Source organism: Myotis myotis, unplaced genomic scaffold, assembly GCF_014108235.1.
Source record: "Myotis myotis isolate mMyoMyo1 unplaced genomic scaffold, mMyoMyo1.p scaffold_m19_p_7, whole genome shotgun sequence".
NCBI lineage: Eukaryota > Metazoa > Chordata > Mammalia > Chiroptera > Vespertilionidae > Myotis > Myotis myotis.
Genome location: NW_023416379.1, coordinates 77,410,867 through 77,431,467, shown reverse-complemented (window position 1 = coordinate 77,431,467; position 20,601 = coordinate 77,410,867).

Here is a 20,601-nt window from a genome sequence, read left to right as displayed (position 1 = left end):
TTAACTGGTCCTAAGTGTTAGGCCTGGCTTCCCAGCTAAGCTGCTGGTCCTCCTGGCAATGTCTGTTATCCTCCACGTCCCTTCTCCTCACAGAAGGACCTGCTGGAGTCCCAGCTGCAACATCCGACCCATCCTGGTCCCAAGAACAAGCCCTCCTCTGCCGCAGGAGGGAACCGAGCTCTCTGGCTGCACGCTCTGCGCTGTGATGAGACCGAGCAGATATTCCAACTGATAACAGCACTGCTGCCTTCTTAAGGCTACGGTCCCAACATCCTGCCCATGTTCTTCAAGTTAGATCCCTCCAATTGTTAATAACAACAATAACCACAGCAGCCTTCCTCATCAGAACACTTATCATGTGCCAGGTGCCCTGATAAACACTGGTCCTACAGCATCCCTATGAGGTTAATGATGCCCTTTACAGAGGCGGACATCGAGGCTCAGAGAAATGACACTGCACAGCATTGAGGCGGCAGAGCTGGGGTAGGACCCAGAAGGGAGGCTGTCGGCCTCGGTCCTGCAGGAACTGCCCCAGGCTGTTCCGTATCTGGAGCCTTTTTCTCGGGTCCTGTGAACTCCGAGCCCCATGTCATTTTTCCCGTCTCTGCCTCCTCCCTGACGACAGGAATCCTGCCCACAGCCAGGTGGCTAGAGGCCCTGTTGCTTGGTGTCTGACCTCAACCATGGAGGCTTGGATTTCTCAATATCTCTGCTCTTACGTCCCCAGTCACTCTGGGGCCTGCCTACTGAAATCGTTCTGGTTTCTTTCATCAGTGGTGCTGCTTTAGGCATTTTAGGAAGAACATGTCTTCTTGGTGTAGGACTGTCCGAAGCACCGCGTTCCCAGGCCCCGAATGCCAACGACTCACCCGAGTCACAAAGTCAGCCATAACCTCAAACCCCCACAACCATCTGAGATCCCTAGATGGTTGGTGGTTCAGGTGGGAAAGCCCTGGGACATGGTGAGGCTCGTTAAGAAATACTGGGTGTGATTTAGAAATATTTCACCATGAGGCTTGAAATCTGTCTTAGCAATGGCAACTATGACCAACATAGGCATCTACAGTATCAAAGTCGTAACCATGAACCCACGTGTCAATCTCCTGACAAAGGATAAGACAGACTCTCACGGTGAGTGGTGGATTGCTCCCCATTTCTTATAAATGTGTTGCTGTTCTTTTTGTGCTGAAAGCCAACAAACGGATGTTCTGCAGGTTGATAACAATGTGAGTAAAGTCAGAATCGGGAAGACTCTTCTGTTTAATGTTGGAAATTAGTAAATCAACACCAACTTTTTAAAATTTAAGAACTACAGGTCAAAGAAAGCAGAATATGACCCCACCGTTTCCAGAGAGCGAGGAACCACATTTTTTTTTTTTCATAAAAAACACACAAATTTTTATGATTATTTTTATAAGCACCAAGTCCGAAGCGCTGACCCTGGGTGGTCATGGGGAGACTGGCCCTGGTGAATCTGGCTCTCAGCGTGGAAGCTGCCCATTTTCCCGCTTCAGGGGCTCATGGCTCAGGACTAGAAAGATGGCAGGAATCGGGGGGCGGGAGGTGGGGAGGAGGATGAGGAGAAAAGAGAGAGGTCCTTTCCGTAAAACTGCACATTAGCGAGCCATAGGACAAGCAACCGTTTGAGGAAGGAGGCCCTGCCCACAGCAAGGCTTTTCAGCACCCAGGACTGATTCCTGCTGGCCCAGCACCCACCACGTTGGCAACCTGACTGCCCTAGCTGGCTCAGCGGTAGTGGAGGCCACCCAGCAAAGGTGGAGGCCACTCGGGAAAGATGGAGGCCACCCGCAAAGGTGGAGGCACCTAGCAGAGCCCATTTGGAAATGGGTGACCAGGGCAACTGAGGCATCCACTGCAGGAGGCTGTGGAGACCTTAGCAGCTGCAGGGCAGGGGAGGAAGTGACATCTGTGGGGACTGAGAAGACTCAGGGATGAGCACACACGAGGCATCCCTGCAGAAGACACAACCATTGATAACTGGGCCTGGGCTGAGATCCTGAAGGTGGGTCCAAGGGCCAGCCAGTAACAGCCTAAAATGCCTCAAGTCTCCCCAGTGTAAACTCTGAAGCTGGGCAAAATCAAAATATTTTTACAAAATTAAAAATATTGTAAATATTAAATTGTAAGTAATACTGAGAAAAATGGTAACAGTTGTTCTTTGCATTATGGGATCATTGATAATGTTTATTTCCTTCTTTATAGTTATCTATAATTTCCTAAATTTTTCATAAGAAGCATGCATCCTTTTTATCATGTGATACTTTTTTTTAAAGGTCAATGATATAAAGTAAAAACTATCTGCTGTTTGTACATACTTTATAGCAGCAGTTCTCAAGCTGTTGAGTCTCAGGATGAGTTTTTACACTCTTAGGAAATAATGAGAATCTCAAAGAGCTTTTGTTTACGTGGTTTGTCAATATTTACCATATTAAAAATTAGAACTGAAATTTTTTAAACCATCAACCTAAAATAATGGTATTATTAATAATAGCATTAATAATACCATTACATTTTAACTTAAATATGTTTCTGAAAAATAACTCTATCAAAACAGAAATTAATGAGAAAAGTCTAATTGTTTACCATTTTTGCAAATCTCTTTAATATCTAACCTAATAGAAGACGGTTGGAAATCTTATTCATGCTTCTGCATTCGATCTGTTATGTTCAAGCTTATTATAAAAGCTCTGGGAACGCCACTGCACACTGTGAGAGATTCACAGTGAAGAAAGGCAAATAATATCTTCATATTATGAAAATTGCTTTGATCTGATAAACCTCCTGAAAAGGTCTGGGGGACCCCCCCAAAACTCTCTGGACCACACTTTGAAAACCATTTTCTTTACCTCCTACAAGACACAGTCACAAACAAATCTCACTTGACGCTCACAAAAGCGCTGTGAACCGGGCACGTTTTCAAACAGATGAGGAATCTGACATTCAGAGAGGTTAACCAATGCATCGAAGATCACATGTGCAGATTCCTGCCTTCAGACTCCAAAGCCAGGGCTGGATTCCAGATAACTACCACATCAACTCTGCAAAAGCTTTTGAACCACCTACCTTTTCCCAGATAAGCAACAGCCTGGGTCACTCAAAGAATTTTTACACAGTAATTACCATGGTTAGTATTTTGACTCTAGAATTTGGTAGGGAAATGGAGACCCAGAGAAGTTCCCTAAAACAGAGAATGACATACAGAAATAAGCACAGGTCTTGGGGGACAGAAGCCCTGAGTCCTGGAAGCCCCTTCTCCACTGATTGTGTGACCTGAGACCATTTTCTCTACCTCCGTGGGCACCAGGAATGCCTCAAAAATGGAATGATATCTCACCTGCCTGAAGGTATGGGCTGGACCAGATGATTGCCCAAGCTCCCTGCTAGTGGAAAGACTGTCATTTACAAGAAATCCCAGTCATGTCGAAGCCTGAGAACAGAATTCAGCTGAAGTGGACTTGCCTTTTGAAAATATAGCTCCTATAATTCTCCCTTTTTCTCTAACATAATATTCGGAACTTAGTATTTATTGAAAGCTATTTCCATCATCTTCCTGAGATCTCCTTCAAAGTTTGTCCAGGAAACTCAGCCTTGAGAACAATTCATTGAAATCACTTGAAAAGTCGATATGCAGAAATCCAACACAATTCAACAAGCCCCACAAATGTATAGGATGTCCACTGTTGTGCGGCAGGTGTATAAGACTCGAAAGCAGCGGTTCTCAACCTGTGGGTCGCGACCCCTTTGGGGGTCGAACGACCCTTTCACAGGGGTTACCTACGACCATCGGAAAACACATATATAATTGCATATTGTTTTTGTGATTAATCACTATGCTTTAATTATGTTCAATTTGTAACAATGAAATTGGGGGTCACCACAACATGAGGAACTGTATTAAAGGGTCGCGGCATAAGGAAGGTTGAGAACCTCTGCCTAAAGAATCATGAGCACCTGATTTTATTTCTGGGTATGTGCCTGGATTTACTCATTTATGATGCACTGAAGCTGCTTTATTTTTCCCATTTTTTTATTGTGGTAAAATATACAGAACATAAAATTTACCATTTTTAAGTGCACAGTTCAGTGGCATTAAATACATTCACTGTTGTGCAACTGTCACCATCATACATCCCCTAAAACTCTTCATCCTGTAAAACTGAGACTTTGTACCCATTAAATAACTCCCCTTTTCTTCCAGGCCTGGCAACCACCATTCTACATTGTGTGTCTATGCATTTGACTACTCTCACTACCTCATATAAGTGGAATCCTACGGTATTTCTCCTTTGAGAAATGCCTGGCTTATTCCATTTAGCATACTATTCCCAAGGTTCATCCTTGTTGTAGCAAGTGCCAGAATTTCCCCTTTTTTTTTTTAAGGCTGAATAATATTCCATCACATGTTTATACCATGTTTCGTTTATTCGTTAATCTGCTGATGAACATCTGGGTTGTTTTCACTGCATTTAAGCTGTTCAAGCCTTTGTTTAAAGATTAGAGGAACTACAGAGGCAAAGAAAAAATAGAGCTAATGGCAGAAGACGTGTCTGTCTATATGAGATTACGCCTATAAACATATATATTTAGGTAATAGTGAAATCATCCCAAGTTCTATTAGAGATCCTGTAATGGTGAGAAGAAAATCAGCAAAGAGTGATTGGGGAAGGTAGAGTTGTGCCATTTGGGTAGAGAGAGCTTTGCTCTTTGATCCTCATGCTTAGTTTAGAAGAAGTAGGTATGAAGATTAAATGTATGATGGTTGGCCTAGAGCAGTGATGGTGAACCTTTTGAGCTTGGCGTGTCAGCATTTTGAAAAACCCTTATTTAACTCTGGTGCCATGTCACATAGAGAAATTTTTTGATATTTGCAACCATAGTAAAACAAAGACTTATATTTTTGATATTTATTTTATGTATTTAAATGCTATTTAAAAAACAAAAATCAACCAAAAAAATGAGTTCGCGTGTCACCTCTGACACGCGTGTCATAGGTTCGCCTTCACTGGCCTAGAGCAAAGCTATGAAATGGTCAAATTAACTGCCCATGAGTGCCCCGGCCTGTGTGGGTGTCCTCTCTGAGGACCCTCGGCTTGCTCCTTTCTCAGTTCACTTGGCGCTCAAACTGTACTGTATGTCCAGCCCTGCCCTGCACCATGAGCCCCCTTTTCAGATAATGCCCCATTCTCTGCCTATTTTTCCTGTTTCCCATCAAAACTTGCCCATTTAAAACTTCTGGTTAAAAAAGGCAGAATGCCCATAGACATTTATTTCCCCTTTCCCCCCCAAAACCATTAGAATAATTGTAGAGGTCTTTAAAATGGTGTCAGGGCAAAAAAATAAAAAATAATTATTTTTTTTTATTTTTTTTAAAGAGAAACAGAGCAAGGAGGACATAGATTTCGATAAATTTTTGGAAAACAAAGCAAACATCAGAGGAACCAACTCATGAAGGGGAGAATGTCCCAACCTAAGTGGAGGTGGATATTGAAGGAAAAAGAGCCAGCTGGCTCACAGGCTTAGTGCTGGAGACCCCAGGGACCAGAAACAGCCAGACTTGAGTGAGCACTAGCATTAGTGAATGACTGAATCATTGGGTCATTCTCCCCGTCCACTAAACCAGTGGTCGGCAAACTCATTAGTCAACAGAGCCAAATATCAACAGTACAATGATTGAAATATCTTTTGAGAGCCATATTTTTTAAACTTAAACTATATAGGTAGGTACATTGTTATTAACTTAATTAGGGCACTCCTAAGGTTTAGGAAGAGCCACACTCAAGGGTGTCAAAGAGCCGGATGTGGCTCGCGAGCCACAGTTTGCCGATCACTGCACTAAACAGACAATAATCCCTCCCAACCAACAGGACAGCTGACATTTGTTCTCTTGGGAAACGGAATAATCCAAGCTTTAGATTTGGAGAAATTTGGAATCTGGAGACATAAAGAACAAGGAAAGGTTGCGATGAACTCCAGGCTGCAATGAACATGATTAAACAAAACTCTACAAATTAACTGTGGAGACCTCAGCCCTTTCCCCCAGTCTGCCTGCAGATCAGCAGTGAGGCCTATTCGTTAACTTCATTCTGACTGTAAGAAATGGGTGACCCTTCTTTTCTGAAGAAATGAAAAGCCTTAGAAAAACGAAGTGCAAATAGTTTGGGATTCCATAGTAAAACGGACAGCTCAACGATCAATTCCCTTAAATAGAACCCACCAGTCAACAAGCTTTATCTACACACATAGAGCTTCAAATCAGCTTTAAAAAAAAAATGTTTTTATTGATTTTTAGAGGGAGGAAGGGAGAGGGAGAGTGAGAGAGGAAGCGATAGAAACATCTACGTACCCCTACTGGGGATGGAGCCTGCAACTCAGGCATGTGCCCTGACCAGGCATTCAACTGGTGACCTCCTGGTACCTGGGCTGATGCTCAACCAACTGAGCCATACCAGCTAGGCTCAAATCAGCTTTAAAAAAAGTAATCTCACACTTAAATATGAAAAAAAATAGTCAAAGATGACTACACATTTGGGAAAAGCCTCCAAGATGAAAGGGAGAGATTTTAGCCTGGCCAGTGTGGCTCAGCGGTTGAGCATTGTCCCATGCACCAAGAAGTCGCTGGTTTGATTCCAAATCAGGGCACATGCCAGGGTTGTGGGCTCAACCCCCAGTAGGGGGCATGTAGGAGGTAGTCAATCGATGTTTCTTTCCCACTGATATTTCTATCTCTTTCTAAAAATTAATAGAGACATATTTTTAAAAAATTCTAATCACCTGGAAATGTGAAGGAAGGAAGGAAGGAAGGAAGGAAGGAAGGAAGGAAGGAAGGAAGGAAGGAAGGAAGGAAAGAAGGAAGGAAGGAAGGAAGATTTTGAAATCAACCAACTAACCAAGCCTTGGGGGAAGAAGGGTGCAGGATGATGCTCTAACTATGCCACTAAAATCCCTGTGGGTAGAACAACCAAGATGCTAAAGAAAAAAATAAAAATAAAAAAAGGGCTCTGGGAAATTATAAAAGTCAGAATGAAAAATTTATAAAAAGTAGGAAATTGAAATCAGGGAAACCTTCCAACCAGAGAGTTAAACCAAAAGTCAAAGAGAACAAACACAGGAAATAAACTTAGAGGATCAGACTAGAAAGTTCACCCAGTTAAAATTAAAAGGTGCCAGAAGAAGAAATATTTGAAGTGGAAAAGAGAAAAATAACAAAATGATACAAGAAATTTTCCCAAAATTGAAAGACATGAGACGATAGACTAGTCAGTGGTTTTCAACCTTCCTGATGCTGCGACCTTTTAATACAGTTCCTCATGTTGTGGTGACCCCCAATTTCATTGTTACAAATTGAACATAATTAAAGCATAGTGATTAATCACAAAAACAATATGCAATTATACATGTGTTTTCCAATAGTCTTAGGCGACCTCTGTGAAAGGGTCGTTCGACCCCCAAAGGTGTCGCAACCCACAGGTTGAGAACCGCTGCTATAGACTGAGAGTTCTACTGAAAGCTCAACATAATAATGAAAACGACCTCCCCTTGACATATTATTGAAAGCTTAAGGACAAACAAACAAACTAATAGCTGGTTATATGCAAAAGACGGGAAATCAGAATTTTGCTGGATTGTTCAAAGGCCCCAACTTCAGAAAACCAGAAGATAGACTAATGCTTCCAAAATTCCAAGAAAAAAGCATCTTCAACCCAGAATTCTAGGTGAACCACATTAGTCAAATGTGAGAGAAGAACAAAAATATTTTAAAAACATGCAAGGGCTTTAAAATTTTACTTCCTGTGCACTGGAAGCCTCAGAAGGATATGTTCACCAAAATACGGGTAACGGTGGGAGAAGAAAGGGCTCCAGAGGGCAATAAAGAAAAGTCCGGGATGATGGTATAAGGAAGTTCCAGCAGGGCAGGAAAGCAGAAGGCCACACTCATAAACAGAGGATTCTGGGAGAAAGATCATGATGGTTAATTTTTGTGTGTGTATGTATATCAACTTGGGTAGGCCAAGATCCCTAGATATTTGGGCAAACTCCAGTCTAGATATTGCTGTGCTATTATTTTTTTAGGTGAGATTGACATTTAAATCAATAGATTTGAGGAAAGTGGAATATCCTCCATAACATAGGTGGGCCTCATCCAATCAGGTGAAGGCCTTCAGAGAAAATCTACTGATGCACCCTGAGGAACAGGGAGTTCTGTACCCAGACTGCCTCAGCTGCAATAGCCAGCTCCTGGGTTGCCACTCTGCCAGCCTACCCTGCAAATTTTGGATTTGCCAGTTTCCACAGTCATGTGATCCAATTCCTTAAAACAAAACCTTCTCTTTGTGTGTATATATACACATCTTATTAGTTCTGTTTCTCTGGAGAACGCTAACAAATACAGAGGTCTACAGGAAAAAGGAGAAGCAATGCTTTGGCAAGTATGGAAAGTACTATTGATCAGTGTGTGGCAGATTCAGTAAAATACACTAATTATGGGCACATAGAAAATCAGGCAAATGAAAAACATGAGGCAATTATGAAATCCAGGAAAAACAAAGGATTGTACCTGAGCAATGAACAATATTTGTCAAAGTAATGCAAATGCCTACCAATAACTAGCCAAAATATTTATATAATTATCTGGGGAGAGGGAAATGAATTAGCAATACCTAAAACTGATAAATGAAAAGTACAATATAAACATCATTTAGGAACAAAGATAAATGTTGAAAGAAACTTCCAAAAGGACCAGGGTAACCCAGCTGGTGTTGCTTAGTGGTTGAGTGTCACCCCATGAATCAGGAGGTCAGGGTACATGCCCTGGTTGCACGCTCAGTCCCCAGTGGGGGAGCATGCAGGAGGCAGCTGATCAATGATTCTCTCCCTCTCCCTTCCTCTCTCTGAAATCAATAAGAAATGTATTAAAAAAAAAAAAAAAGACCAGGGTAATTTCCTTTGGGTATAGGGGTAGGAGATAGAAAAGGCAGATAAGCTATTTGCAGTTTTGCTGTTAGCCTTTTTTATTATTTGACTTTACATTCAGTTATTACTTTGATAAATATTAAAATTAACTGAAAAATATTTGCCCACTTGCAGCTCTATCTGTTCTGGGCCCAGCTGCTAGATAACTAACCTGAAATATTAATAAAATAAAGCCTAAGATATACTGTCTAATCCTATCAGCAATTTTAAAAGAGTTTCAATACCATTATACTAGAACAGGGGTTGAGACCCTTTTCTCTACCAAGGTCATTTGGATATTTATAACATCATTCACCTAATATAATTCACTTAATGTAAATTTGTGTTGCTATGAAGAAAGCTCCTAGATTTATTGAATTCTGAGTCCCAACTGCGGTTGCCTTGGCAGGGCCAGACCAAATGATTCTGAGGATACAGCCCATGGGAGGGACATTCCCCACCCCTGTGCTAAAAGGACTGCTTGTAAAAATTTTAATGAAGACAGGGAATATGTGTGCAGTATGGGGAACATTCAAGGTTTCTCAAACCAACCAGTGGGTGATGAGTTCATTATGTGAGGCCTAGGGCATTATGGGGTCTCAGTACACATCTAACATGAATTGTGAGAAAAAGCACAAAAACCCATGCTCAGGATTGCTCAGAGGATAGTGCCCCATCTATGTGGAAGTATGGGGGTGGGGCACGAAGTGGGGGACACAGGACAGACCCTCGTGTCTAAAATATTTCCTGCATTGGTTTTTCACAGATGCTTGAAATTCAGTGACTTTCATTTCCTTAGCTCTTGAGAGCTTTTTGTTCATTGAAGTTGTCTACTAAGAAGGAAACCTTTCCGTGGAAGGAGTGTTTCTTACTTTGCTTCCTACTAAAAGTGAGAATGGAAAATTAAGGGGTGGGGAAAGGCAGAGGTGGTGGCCCCAGAGGATCAGCCTTTGATCGGGTCATTGTTTTTACCACTAGCTCAGAGGGACAGTGAGAAACTGGCTGCAGGTATGGGCCTCGCATGTTTGCAGTAGCAGCCACTGGCCAGAAGGTGGCAGGCTTGTCTTATCTGGTGCCTGCTTCCTGCTGGAGCCCTGGGGGAGGAGGGGTGTGCTGTGTAGAGCAAGCAGGGCCACCGCAGAGGCTTGACAACTCGGAGCCACAAAAAGCATTTTTACGACATTGCTGCTGTGATTACAGCGAGCGGTCAGCAGATATTTGTTTGAACAAGTCAACTCTATGGCCAATCATGAAGATCACTCCCTTGAAAAACACCAGCACCTTTGCAGGTCCCACAGGCCTGGGTCATTCCCCTCTCAGCTTACCCTACTCCTGGCCCCTTGCAGCAAAAGGGCCAGAGCAAACACCATGCTGACTGCTGTCACTGTAAACCCGTGTGCATAAGTATCACGCCTGGGCCCTTATTCATCCTGTATTTTCCCAGGGCATTCACTCCCACTCCCCCTCCTCGATAACCTTTTCACACGTTTAGCTCACTCTGCAGAGCTCCAACCCCTCACTGTGCTCATGGGCTTGCCTCCCACTTCGCTGAGAAACGGAAGCAGCTGAAGAGAACGGCCTTAAGCCCGCACCAACATCCACACCCTTACAGTTGAGTTGGCACTGATGATTGTCATTGGAAATGAAGTTCCCTGGCTCCGAAGGGCAACCCAGCCAGTGCCCTCAGTGAGTCCCTGCTCATCGCCATGGGAACAGGGCTCCAGCAATCTTCCACCTTTTCCTCCCACATCACTCCTTTTCCTCTCTCTACTCTGTTATTCTAATTAACACATAAACTTGCTATTATCTATCCCATCCTTATTTATAATCCCTCTTTGGCCCCAATTACCCATCATCCATGGCCTCATCTCTCTCCTTCCTTTTCTGGCTGATACTTGCTGTCTCCAGCCTTTCCTGTGATTCTTGGTTAAACCCACTGCTATCAGGCTTTTGCTCAGGCCACGAAACTCCTCCTGGCCTCCACCATCACCTACATCCAAGGGTCAATTCTTTGTCCTCATCTTAACTTTATCTATAGAAAGCACTAGACCAGCCGTGGGCAAACTACGGCCCGCTGGCCGGATCCGGCCCATTTGAAATGAATAAAACTAAAAAAAAAAAAAAAAAAGACCGTACCCTTTTACGTAATGATGTTTACTTTGAATTTATATTAATTCACACAAACACTCCATCCATGCTTTTGTTCCGGCCCTCCGGTCCAGTTTAAGAACCCATTGTGGCCCTCGAGTCAAAAAGTTTGCCCACCCCTGCACTAGACACTAGTTGATTTATTGCTGCTCTTGGAAATACATGAGCTCCCAGGTAACCACCACCTGGCTTCACCTTCTCCCTTAGTTCTTTGCTGATTCTACCTTTTCTCCCCAATCTTTTATTCCTAAACTCAGTCCTTCAATTCTTTTCCTAAACATAATCTCCCTCCCTTGGTGAGCTCCTCCAGTCTCATGACTTTATACCATTTAGATATTACAATCCTCAAGCACATACCTCTAGCTCAGACTTGTCCCCTCAGTGCTGTACTCACCATCTGCCATCACCACTGAGTGGACACCCCATATGATATCCTGATATTCCACTCTTCTGTCCGTCTTCCTAATGGCAATTACACTCCTCCAGTTTCTTAGGCAAAAATCATTGCAGGCATATTTGATCCCTTCCTGTCTCTCACATCCCATGTCTAATTCTGCAGGACATCTTGTGGACTCTACATTCAAAGTATATCTGGAGTCCAACCACATCTCACCATCTGCATACTACCACCCTGGGTTAAGCCACCATCATCTCTCCCTGGAAGGTCTCCCTGCTTCCAGCGTGAGCTCCCATAATTTAATCTCAACACAGCAACTAGAGTAATCCATTTTATTTTATTATTTTATTTTATTGATTTAAGATAGGAAGGGAGAAGGAAAGAGATGGAAACATCAAGGATGAGAGAGAATCATTGATTGGCTGCCTCCTGCCCACCCTCTAGTGGGGATGAAGCTGGCTACTCGGGCATGTACCTTGGACCAGGAATTGAACCATGACTTTCTGGTTCATAGGTTGATGCTCAACCACTGAGCAACACCAGCCAGGCCAGAGTAATCCCTTTTCAAAAAGCCAGCTCATGTGATTCCAGCTCTAAACTCTCTTGAGGGCCCCATTTCAATTAGGAAAAAAAAAGCCAAAGTCCTTAGGAAGGTATGCATGACTCTAAACCTCTCTGTCCAAAAGAAATATAACAGGAGCCATTTCTGACATTTTAAATTTCCTGGTAGCCATAAAGGAAAATAAATTTTGGGTGTTTACTTTATTTAACACAGTATCGCTAAAATACTATCATTTCAATGGAGAAGTCTTGAGAATTGAGAAATTTTACATTCTTGTTTTCATTCCAAATCTTCAAAATGTATGTCAGTCATACAGCACATTCCATGTGGGCTAGTCACATGTCAATAGCTCAACAGCTAAGTGTGGCTAGAGGTGGACTGTGCAGTTCGAACCCACATCTCTCTGATTGGCCTCCTGTTCCCTCTGCCTTGCTCACAGGTCCAGGCCACTGTGATCTTTGCACAGCCTGTTCCCTCTGCCCTCGCCCCACCCTGAGGTTATCATCCCGATACATGGCCATCCTATTTAAATTGAAACCAGCACACTTCCCATCCTGACACTCCCAATTCCTTTTACCTGCTTCAAGTTTATGACCTTCTAGATGATCATTGCCCTGGTTGGTTTGGCTCAGTGGATAGAGCATCAGCCTGCGGACAGAAGGGTCCCAGGTTCGATTCTGGTCAAGAGCACATGGCTGGGTTTCAGGCTCAAGCCCCAGTAGAGTAGGGCATGGCAGCCAGTCCATGATTCTATCTCTCTCCCCCTCTTCCTTTCTCTCTGAAATCAATAAAAATATATTTAAAAAAAATAAAAATAAAAGATCATATACTCACCATGTATTCTCTATTTTCTCACATGAGACCATAAGCTACACAAGGGAGGTGCCTATTTTGGTCCGCGGTGTGTTCCTAGCATTTACAACACTGTCCGGCCTACAGTGGTCACTCAATAAATGCTTCTTGACAGAATGAATGAATGAGAACCTAAATCTATCTTCCCACGAGGTTGTTCAGGTCAGGGCTTGGAGCCAGTGTCTCACGGAATACAACAGCAGTGGTGATCTTGGAGGGATTGCAATGAGAGCTATTTCATCTGTTGGCAATCATTGAAAGACAAGGCAAGGCTAGGCTCAATGCCACAAGCATTTTTTCTGAGTGTCCACTGTGCGGACAGCTGTGGGGAGCAGTAATGCCATGATCATCGTAAGGACATGCTCCATGTCCTTCAGGCCTGGATTTAAGCCAGTGCCAAAGATTGATAGAGAACAATTTCAACCTTTTGGAAAGAACTTATGAATAATCTGCACTATAGACAATGAATTGGACTGTCTTGAGAAGTCTAACTATCGCCACAAATCTAGAAATAACTATTGCTGAGATTTGAGTTCTGTTTCTAAAAATCTGTTCCTAACACTCAGTGATTTCCCCCTATCTCTTTTCCTGTCAGTATAAAACTCTTCCATGTTAAATACTATCTGGTCATCTCTGCAGAAGGGGTGGTGTTGGCCAAAATTAGTCTTATTATTCCAAGAGGAACCTGAGGCTCAGAGATGCTAATTAACTTGCCCCAGGGCACATACCAAATTAACCCCTTGAGTGCCGGGGAGCACAGCGCTCCTCTGTCTTTCGCCAAAGCTCCTCCTGCAGTGTCCAGTTCTAAGTCTGCTTTTATTAGTGATGATGATATTGCTAAATATGTCAATTTTTGCTGTGAAGATGACGATTTTGTGGAAGATATTGAATATGTAACTTCATTTACTTGCGATTCATAATTTTTTTCCTAAACTGCTGTAAAATCAGCAAAAATGCCTTGGCAATTTTAGCATAGTTCCTAGGATATTGCTTGGCACTCAAAGGGTTAAATGGCCAAAGGTAGCCTAGGCCCTAGGCCAGTGATGGTGAAACTTTTGAGCTCAGTGTGCCAGCATTTTGAAAAACCCTAACTTAACTCTGGTGCCGTGTCACATATAGAAATTTTTTGATATTTGCAAACATAGTAAAACAAAGATTTATATTTTTTGATATTTATTTTATATATTTAAGCGCCATTTAATAAAGAAAAATCAACCAAAAAAATGAGTCCGTGTGTCGTTTGCCATCACTGCCCTAGGCTCTTCCACAAAATACCGACTTCTGCGCATGGGCCACGAAGTTTCAATCGCACTGTACGTGCGCGCCCCCACGTGGTATTTTGTGGAAGAGCCACACTCAAGGGGCCAAAGAGCCGCATGGGGCTCGCGAACCGCGGTTTGCCGACCACGGGCCTAGGGGATTCCAAGTGTTTCCTACCACAGTTCCATACTCACTCATTCATTCAATATTGATTGATTGCTCCATCCTGTGCCAGGAGCTCTGCTAGGAATTGACCACAGAGCTGTGCACAACCCCCCACTCTGCCCTCTGTGAACTTAGTCCCTGAGGTTGTGTTAGAAGGTTCGTAACCATCACCTGCCCCTTTCACTACATCTTTGCTCTCCAGGCCCCCATAAGGATCTCTGTGGATGCTGGCTTGTTGCTGCTCTGTAGACTCTGCAGGTTTTCCTGAACTTGTTACATCATAGTTATGCAAATCACCTGGTCATTTTCCAGTTCTGATTGGATAATGAGGCAGAGCTTACTCTTTCTCAAGTGGCCACATAGGGTAGCCAGCATCTTGCAGGGTGGGCAATAATTTGAAAACCAAACAACTCTTTCTGTCTCCTTCGCCTTCTAGTTTGTTCCCAAATCCCAGTTACAACCTGTGTATATATGATGAGGAAGGCAGTAATGTGAGCATTCAGAGCAGAGACATTCATTAGCAAACAATGTATGCCCCCCTCCCCTTCCTCTCAAGGGTCTGAACTTCACCTCCACCTCACCCAGCTCTTGCTGGCCCCTCCCTAACCCCTCCTAGGGCCAGCCTCCAACCTCAGTGCCAGCTACAGCCATCCCGTGCATATTTTAAGGGCTCAACCTTCCTCTTTATTCAGTTTGGTTTTACTCATTTGTTCCAGGCAACCTGAAAGCATTTTCTAAATTACTTTCATTTAAAAAGTAACTAGAAGATTAGGAAAGCTTCAAACAACAACAACAACGACCCTGCAATTTACCCAACCCTAGTTTATGTGATAACATAACATAATGTGTTTCAAGTACTTAAAATGCGTTCATATTCAGGTATGTCAAATAGGACTAGGTTTACTGATTTCATTGATTTTGCTACTTTACTTCACAGGGGAAGAGAGGGATATTAAACTAGTGTTTCTAAATATCTTAATGCGACATTCAAAAGCCTCTCTGGTCTAGTTCTAGATGAACTTTCCATATCACTCTACAATGGAACACTCTGATTCACCTTTATTTTCTGTCCCTACACAGTGCTGGGGGCCCATGGACACAGGGCAAGCATGCAATTACTTCAGTCATCTCATGGCATGTAAACATGCTGCTGATGTGTATGATACCCTTGAACAGTCAATTCCTTATGGAAAGACCACTGTCTTCCACCCAGTGCCACTGATTTATCTCAGTGATTGAACCCTCAACCTTGTCATGACTGGTGGCTGCAACTGTTCATAATCTATCTCGATGTCAAGGATTCAGTTCTATCTCACCCTTTCTGGTAGCCCTCTCCAACACGCTTTCCCCCGCAAAACCTCTGATCTATTGGTGCTCCCAATTTGAAAAGCTCCCTTGACTGTGTTATGTTTTCTCTTCCTCCTAATCATGGAATATTCTTATTCTTAAAAAATCAGACGTTGTTTATGTTAAGTTCAGATTTAACTAGGCCTCCTATATTTTTAAAATTTATCTTTATTGTTAAAAGTATTATCGATGTCTCCATTCCCACCCCCCGGCCATTGACCCCTCCCGCCCCACTACTCCCCTCCCAGGCCTTTAAGGCACTACTGTCCATGTCCATGTGTTATGCATATATGCATATAGGTTCTTGGTATCTTTAACCACTCTAATATAAACTCTCAACTCCTTCGGTCTCCTCCTTGCAGCTTCCTGACAAAACCACAGCATGTTAAAGCCCAACTTTTTGCCCAGTTCAGTGGTTGCGCGTCAACCCATGAACCAGGAGGTCACAGTTCGATTCCCGGTCAGAGCACGTGCCTGGGTTGTGGGCTCAATCCCCATATAGGGGGCATGCAGGAAGCATCAATCAATGATTCTCTCTCATCATTAATGTTTCCATCTCTCTCTCCTCCCTGAAATCAACAAAAACATATTTTTAAAAAGTCCAATGTTCTGACAATTCTGCATCCCCATCTGTGCAGCTGATTGTGCTGGAGAAAAACACAACCCACTGAACAGAGCTCGCTTCATGTTCATGACCGAAAACCTCCAAAAGGGTCTTAATGCTACATGAAAAATCATTCTCTCTCTCTCTCTCTCTCTCTCTCTCTCTCTCTCTCTCTCTCTCTCTATATATATATATATATATATATATATATATATATATATATACCTAGTCAATGCATGCTTTGTATTTTATGCCTTTGCTTCTCTCCTAAAATCTTCTATGCCTTCTCTCACACTCTCAGTACTCAGGAGACGTCCCAGAGTCCTCTCATTACTTATATTCAATTTAGTTGTACCCATTGATGTTAACTTCTTGTCTATTACCTAAATTGGGGGGTCGACAAATTAGGGCCATGGTCCAAATCTATCCCACTGCGAAAATTATATAAAATAAAAATTTTAGTGAGCCTAAATGAAGTTGCATTGCCCCTTCATTCAGGTATTATCTATGGTGGTTTCAGAGCCTCAGCAGAATAGTGGTGACAAAAAACATATTTGCCATCGGTCCTTTTCAGAAAAGTGTGCCGACCCTTCGTCTAGCTGTGCTCTAGTCCAAAGTCACTTAATCTATTCCTTCTCCCCTACTCAAGAACATTACCCTACTTTCTACCCAATTCTGCATCAGCTTTCCCCCATCTACTACTAAATTACTCCTATTAGTGTACCCAAAAGCTGTTATTTCTCCAATCTTAAACAAACAAGCAAACACCTCTTCCTTGTTGTCTCCCCTCTGTCTCTACCAGTTACTGCTCTCATTTGCAGCAAAATCCCTCAAGAGTAATATGCACTTGAGGGCCACAATTTTTCCCCAAATTCCTCTTAACCATCCCCATCACTCTACACAGACGGCTTGCATCAGCTACCAACGGCCTCTGCGAAGCTGCACTCCTCGGCCAATGCTCCCTCTCGTCTTACCTGATCCAGGGGCAGCATGACTCAGTGGATCACTCTGCCTCAAAGCTCTGTTTTCACGTGGCTTCCGAGATACCACACCCCTTGATTTGTCTCCTACGGACTGGATGCTTCCTCCTAGGCCTTTTCTCCTAGTTCCTCTTTTTCTCCCCTTATCGCAAGGGGGCCTCAGAACCTCCTCTCTCACTCCTGCTCTCTCCTTCAGTCCTGCAGCGTGAAGGGCCACCTCTCATGCTCATGACTCCCACGTTTACACCCCAGCTCAGACCTCTCTCCTGAGGTCGTGCTGCATTTTATCCAACTGCCTACCTGGCATCACATGTGAGCACCTCATAGACATTGCAAACTCAACCTTCCAGTCCAAACACCAGCTAACCTTCAAGCTCCTCTCCACACCCAACCCCTCTCCACTCCCTCCATTACTGGCAATGGTATCCTTCCTTTTGAGGCCTAACTCTTTGTGATCATTCTTGACCACTCACTTTTCTTTCACGTTCCACTTAGTCTGGCTGGAAAGTCTGTTGGTTCCCTGTTCACAATTTACACAGCAACTAACCATTACTCACCTGACCCCACTTCACCTCATCCTCTCTCACCCAGATTACCGAAACCCTCTCCCAGCAGTTCTCCCTGATTCCTCCCTTGCCTTATAGTTTCTCCACCCCGAAGCCAAAGAAATACTTTTAAAAGGAAGTCAGAGCAAAAGCCAAGTCCTTTAATCGCCTACCAGGCTCTCCTTGATCTGGCTTGCTGCCTCCCCACCCCTCACCTCTTAATCCATCTCCTGTTGTCTCCCCCTAACTCCCTGGGCACAACTCACTGAACTGCTGTGCTTTCGGGACAAGACAGGCTATCTCCGTTTTACTTTTTAAAAAATATATTTTATCGATTTTAGAGAGGAAGGGAGAGAAACATCAATGATGAGAGAGAATCATTGATTGGCTGCCTCCTGCACGCCCCCTGCTGGGGATCGAGCCCGAAACCCAGGCATGTGCCCTTGGCTGGAATTGAACCCGGGACCTTTCAGTCCGCAGGCTGAGGCTCTATCCATTGAGCCAAATCAGCTAGGGCTCCGATTTACTTTGTTAAATTAATTAAATAAGGACACCAGTGGACTGAAGTAGCTTTAATGCTTTGGTGACCTACAAGAGCAAACCTAAACCCAAGCCTGCAATGCCTTAAAGCAGTGATTTTCATCTCTGCTTTGTCATCTCACAGCACACATAAATTAATTACTAAAATTTTGTGGCACAGCAAAAGTACATATTTCTTGCCAATCTGACAAAAAATAGGTATACTTTTTTTAAAATATATTTTATTGATTTTTTTACAGAGAGGAAGAGAGAGAGATAGTTAGAAACATCGATGAGAGAGAAACATCGATCAGCCGCCTCCCGCACACTCCCCACTGGGGATGTGCCTGCAACCAAGGTACATGCCCTTGACGGGAATCGAACCTGGAACCCTTCAGTCTGCAGGCCGATGCTCTATCCACTGAGCCAAATCTGCTTCAGCAATAGGTATACTTTTGATTCATTCATACCGGACAGCTATTGCTGTGTTGGCTGTTGTCATTTTTTTAATTTGACAATCTAAGGATAAAGAGGTCAGTGCCCCTGACTAAATAGTCAGGTATCGCATGTTTTAAAAATTTTTGCGGCATGCCAAGGTGCTTTGGCTTCGGCATGCCGCAGGGGTATACCAGTGTGCTGCCACCAGGGTACACCAGTGCACCGCCACCCCGCCGCCGCCGCTGTCCACCCCGCCGCCGCCAGGGTACACCAGTGCACCGCCACCGCGGCCACGGTAGACCAGTGCTAGACCAGTGCGCCCTGGAACACCAGTGCGCCGCTGCGGCCGCCACTGCGGTAGACCAGTGCGCCCGGGTACACCGGTGCGCCGCCGCGGCCACGGTACACCAGTGCGCCCGGGTACACCAGTGCGCCCAAGTACAACAGTGTGCCGCCACCTCGGCCATGGTAGACCAGTGCTAGACCAGTGCGCCCTGGAACACCGGTGCGCCGCCGCGGCCACGGTAGACCAGTGCGCCCGGGTACACCAGTGAGCCCGGGTACACCAGTGCGCCCGGGTTCACCAGTGCACCCAAGTACAACAGTGTGCCGCCACCTCGGCCATGGTAGACCAGTGTGCCCCGGAACACCAGTGCGCCGCTGTGGCCGCCACTGCAGTAGACCAGTGTGCCCGGGTACACCGGTGCGCCGCCGCGGCCACGGTAGACCAGTGCACCCGGGTACACCAGTGCGCCCGAGTACAACAGTGTGCCGCCGCCGCCACGGTACACCAGTGCGCCGTACACCAGTGCGCCGGGTCGGTTATACCAGTGCGCTGCCGCCATACACCAGTGCACCCGGGTACACCAGTGCGCCCCGGCACTGCTGCCTTAAGGTTAAGAAATCAAAACCTAGCCCAGCCAGCACAGCTCAGGGTTGAGTGTGGACCTATGAACCAGGAGGTCATGGTTCGATTCCTGGTCAGGACACACGCCCCGGTTGCAGGCTTGGGGGCAGCCAAGGAGAGGGGCAGCTGGTCAATGAGACTCTCTCATCATTGATGTTTCTATCTCTCCCACCCCCTTCCTCTGTGAAATCAACAAAAATATATTTTTTAAAGATATATTAAAACTTAAAGATAACCAATCACAAACACCCAATTAGGCTGTAAGCTGTAGCCAAATAATTCACTTTCTGTGCTTGCCACCTTCTCCATAGGAATCTTTTACCTGGCTCCTGGCAGCAGGCAGCTCCTCACTACTTACAATTGTGCTGCCTGATTCAATTTGATTTTTGCTCAAATAAATTCTTCCTATTTTTAGTTCCCCTCAGTTCATCTTTTAAAAACCTATAAGTACACCAACCATTAACAAACTTAAGCAACTTGCACAAATTATACGTTAAGTTGAACAGTGAAATTGAGGATCGTGGTCTTTTCTTAAACCCTGAAATAGTGTTTTTTCAGCCTTCTGTATGGCTGCCTCTGTGTTCCTGTGCGAGAGAACAGGAGGAATGCCAAATCCACTGGTGCCAAAGACGCACTTTTGTCGTCCACCAGTAAAGCCAATTTCTGTACATTAAAATAACAGCAAGAAAAGTTAAGAGTTTTCATTTGTTCCTAAAATAACATAAATTTTTTTTTTAAATATATTTTATTGATTTTTTACAGAGAGGAAGGGAGAGAGATAGAGAGCTAGAAACATCGATGAGAGAGAAACATCGATCATCTGCCTCCTGCACATCTCCTACTGGGGATGTGCCCGCAACCCAGGCATATGCCCTTGACCGGAATCGAACCTGGGACCCTTCAGTCC